General features: G+C 36.1%; 1 non-coding gene across 1 annotated transcript; it reads right to left on the reverse strand.

Annotated features, from left to right (window-relative positions):
* Nucleotides 1-468: 468 nt before the first annotated feature.
* LOC112425889 (U6 spliceosomal RNA) lies at nucleotides 469-571 on the reverse strand. Its single transcript, XR_003017074.2, has one exon. It is a non-coding gene; the product is annotated as a U6 spliceosomal RNA (small nuclear RNA).
* Nucleotides 572-4892: the final 4321 nt, after the last annotated feature.

Genomic DNA, 4892 nt, shown 5'->3' on the forward strand with positions numbered 1-4892 from the left:
TGCCAAAGGGGATATGCACATTAGCCCTGCCTCCTATCTGCCATCTTCTTCAAGTGCATTTTGTGTGTTTTCATGATAGTAGATTTTCATTTTTGCTTTCAGGTATAGGACTCAAGCATTTCTTTTCTTTTCTTTTCTTTTCTTTTCTTTTCTTTTCTTTTTTTTTTTGATACAGAGACTGGAGTGCAGTGGCGCGATCTCGGCTTACTCACTGCAAACTCCGTTTCCTGGGTTCATGCCATTCTCCTGTCTCAGCCTCTCAAGTAGCTGGGACTACAGGCGCCTGCCAGGCTAATTTTTTGTATTTTTAGTAGAGACAGGGTTTCACCATGTTAGCCAGGATGGTCTTGATCTCCTGACCTCGTGATCCTCCCGCCTTGGCCTCCCAAAGTCTTGGGATTACAGGCGTGAGTCACCGCACCCGGTCGGACTCAAGCATTTCTTACAGGATTAGTCTAGCGGTAATAAAAAAATATGGAATACTTTACAAATTTGCATGTTATCCACTCACAGGAGCTATGCAAATCATCTATCATTTTAATTTTAGTATATGTGCTGCCAAAGTGGTCACTAAAGCTTATTCTTGACCACACACAAAAAAGTCAAGTCCCAACAGATATTGCCAGATTACTTATTTAGGAACACTTGTGGTGTTAATTATATGTGTCTCATTGATTTTTTCCATAAATCTAGAGTTGTATAATATACAGTAACTACTAAGTCTAAAGGATTTATTTCATCCCAAAATATTTATAAGGCTTCTTGGATTGGAATTTTTAAGTCCTTTATTAACTGTTAGCTGTGAACCAAATATTCCCGGCCCAAAAAATTATACCTTGAAATCCTAACTCCACAAATAATGGTATTAGGTGAGGCCTGTGGGAGGTGACTGGGTCATGATTTAGTCCTCATGAATGGGATTAGTGCCCTTATAAGGGTCTAAAGAGACCAGAGTTTTCGCTTCTGCCATGTAGTGACACAACAAGAAGATGACTATCTATGAGCCAGCAATCATGTCCTCACCAGACAACAAATCTTCTAGCACCTTGATTTTGGACTTCTCAGCCTACAGAACTGTGAGAAATAAATTTCTGTTATTTATAAGCTACCTGATTTATGGTCTGTTATTATAGCAATCTGAATGAACTAAGACGTTGCATTTCTATCTTGAAACTAGGAAGCAAAGCGTCAAAACTCTCTCTACCAGATTTTACCTCCAGTATTTATAGATTGGATGAATTCCTTTTCCTAGCAATTCCCAAGTTTTGTTGTAGTTCCTGGTCTGCTGAGTACCTTTTTACCACCTGGTAGACTGAGAACTTATGAACACAAGTTCCAGGCCAATGTTCTTGAGAAGGCTTTGTAGGTACTGACTTTACATACGAAGTTGGAATTATTCCTCCTTAATATGGGGTTTACCATTTGTAATAAAAAAGAGTAATACAAAATCAAACACTTATTGAATCTATGCAAATAATGAATGCTTCTGTGAATCGTAAGGAGAGTATGTAAAGGTGTCTGCATTTCCAAGGGTCAGTGAGAATCAAAGTTCCTTTAAAAGTTTTCATTTTTGTTTACAAAAAATCTATTGTGGGTTAGATATATGTTAAAGAGAAGAAAAATTTTTCTCATATAGCCATAAAAATAAAACATAAATATTACCAAAATATTTCAAATATTACATTTAAATTTCTCTCTTTAATTTATTCATTTCTATAAAATTAATTTTTGTTCCATTGCATCTTGAGTCAGTAGTTTACTTCATGACTGGAAAAGAATTCTTGAGACTCTCAGTCCACTGTTATCTAAAAGTAGTCTAAATAATGTCATCTTCTAAGTCTGAATTCAGGACTTTCTCCTTTGAAGTAAAATACTAGAATGATAAGTAAAATTATCTATTAAGATTTTATAGATCAAACTGGGCTCAGTGGCTCATGCCTGTAATCCCAGTAAATTGGGAGGGTGAGGTGAAAGTATCACTTGAGAAAAAAGTTTGAGAGCAGCCTTGGTAACATAGCTAGATCCAGTCTCTAAATAATAGTAATAATAATAATAACAAAAAATTTAACTGGGTCTATTGGCATGCACTTGTAGTCCCAGGTATTTGGGAGGCTGAGGTGGGAGGATCACTTGAGCCCAGGAGTTCAAGACTGCAGTGAGCCATGATCATGCCACTGCACTCCAACCTGGGCAACAGAGTGAGACTCCAACTCAAAAAAAAATTTTACAGATCAATTTGAGGAAAATTGTATCTATAAATATTGAATCTTCTGATACATTATCATGCATATCTTTGTATTTATTTAGATTTTCTTTAAAGTATTTTTGGCAGTGTTTTGTAGTCTCAGTAGAAATATCTGGCATATCTTTTAATTTTTTTTGGTATTTAATATTTTGGATACTTTATTAGTCCATTTATATACGGATATAAAGAACTGCACAAGAGTGAGTGATTTATAAAGGAAAGAAATTTAGTTGACTCACAGTTCAGCTGGGCTGAGGAGGTCTCTGGAAACTTACAATCATTGTGGAAGGTGAAGGGGAAGCAAGGCACCTTCTTCACAAGGCGGCAGGAAGGAGAAGTGCTGAGCGAAGTGGGAAGAGCCCCTTATAAAACTATGAGGTCTCGTGAGAATTCACTCACTATCATGAGAACAGCATGGAGGAAACCGCCCCCATGATGCAATTACCGCTACATGGTCTCTCCTTTGACATGCAGTGATTCTAGGGATTATGGGAATTATAATTCAAGATGAGATTTAGGTGGGGACAAAAAGCCTAACCATATCAGATACTAACTTTTATTTCTCAGAGAAAAGTGGAAAGTAGATAATTGAGAACTATAGGTAATATAGAATAGAAAACTTTTAGCAGGACCAAACCTCATGAATAAAAACAAAACAACTTTTTGCAGCCACTCATATTTCTTTACACCTTCTGTCTTGATGCTGCTGTAATGAATGGCGATAGACTGTGTGGCTTATAAACAATACAGGTTTATTTCCCACAGTTCGGGAGGCTGGAAGTCCGAGATCAGGGTGTCAGCATGGTTGGGTTATGGTAAGAGCCCTCTTCCAGAACCCAGATTCTACTTAATTTCTCACATGGCAGAAAGGAACAAGATAATTCTGTGGGGGCTCTTTTATTACTTTTAATAGCAAAAACTGCAAGTACTTTTGCACCAACCTAATACTTCTCCACACAAATTCAGGGATTAACTTATTCATAACTTTAATATTTTTAAGGTGAAATTTAGAAGAAGGATATTAGGGAAACAAACTACAGCCCCAATATCTGCAGTTGATATTGGGGCTAAACCTGATATTTTTCTTTTTAGTTTCCATTCTTCATTTCAAATTCACCTATCACATTGTTAGATCTCAGTAGCTTACTAACTGTTGTGACTCGATTCTTCCTTTCAGAGTGGTCTGAAACTTTGGTAATCATTTTCAGTCCAGGGCTCCTCCAAAGGTATATTTACAGCTACTGTGTGGGGCAAAGGAGTATCAGTTGTCATACAAGAAGATTGCCTGGGTTCCACATGTATTCGTCCCTGTCCCCATTATGCAAACCATCTCTACTTCCCCTATTGTTCACTGTTAAATACCCTGGGTGGGCAAGAAGAGAAGTTACCATATTGCGCAGGGTATTTAACTGTGAACAATTACTGAAAATGATTACTAATAATGCTGAACTACACAAAATACTCATTTGGAGAGAAGGAATCCAAAATGTCTGGCATAAGCAATAACTTGTAGTTCAGTTGAACCCTTTCTTTGTCCACTGGCAAGAGTATGCCCCCTTACTGTCAATTAATGCTTCATATGTTTTGAAGTTGTGTTAGCAGGTGTATACCTCTTTAGTATTGTCGTTTTTTGATAAATTAACTTTTTGTCACCATGAAATGAGTAATTTTTTGTAACATTTTTTGTCTTAACATCTATTTTGTATATTGATATAGCTACTTTAATTTTCTAATAATTGTTGTTTGCCTTAGTATCTTTTCCCTTCTTTGTAACCTATTAGAATCTATAAATCTAAATATGTAAAACTGAATACTGTTTACAGGAGACATTTTAAGCATGTCTCATATAAACAGTATTTAGTTTTGGAATTTTTTCCCAATAACTTTTAACATAGTTATGGTATGATTTTGGTACAAGTCTATCATCTTACTATTTGTTTTCTACTTGTATCAGTAGATCTTTGTTACTTCAATTTAAATTTTCTACCTTTCACTTTTTAAGATTTTTATGCCAAATATCATTCATTCAAAAGTTGAGATTGAAGTAACATATTGGTTGTGCTGAAGTCCAGAGAATAAAATCCCTTTCTTAGGTTATGTGATTAGAATGAGGTCCTTATCATTTCTTGTCCTTAGCATATTGTGTTGAGATAAGCCTGGGCAACAGCTATAATCATATTGAATTCAACCCCCTTTTTGCTTGTAAATATTTGAGTTGGGAGTGAGTTGCCTGCACTTTCCAATATGTTGGTTATTCTTCAGATTCATCACCTTTAGGACTCAGAAATCCAGCCATTTTGAGAATGCACAGGATCATGTTTTCAGATCCTCCTTTACTGCAGGTCTTTTTTGCAAAATTTGAGGGTATTGTTGGTAGAGAGAATTATCTAACCAGCAATTTGTTTCGTGCTTGGGCCTTTTTTGTACTCCGATTCAGTTACATGATCATTCAAGGTGATTCTGACCTCTCCTATTTTCCATAAAATCTTTCCATCTTTAGCACCTCTCACTTTAATTTGCCATAACTAAACCAGATACCTGTACCAAGGTGTGGAAGAATTCAGTAGGTACCACTGCCGGTTTATCAAGGCTTCTTTGAAGCATCTAATCTTCCTTAGTCATATTAAAATTTTAACTTTTCTTTCGT

The sequence above is a fragment of the Macaca nemestrina genome, chromosome 2 (assembly GCF_043159975.1).
Source record: "Macaca nemestrina isolate mMacNem1 chromosome 2, mMacNem.hap1, whole genome shotgun sequence".
Lineage (NCBI taxonomy): Eukaryota > Metazoa > Chordata > Mammalia > Primates > Cercopithecidae > Macaca > Macaca nemestrina.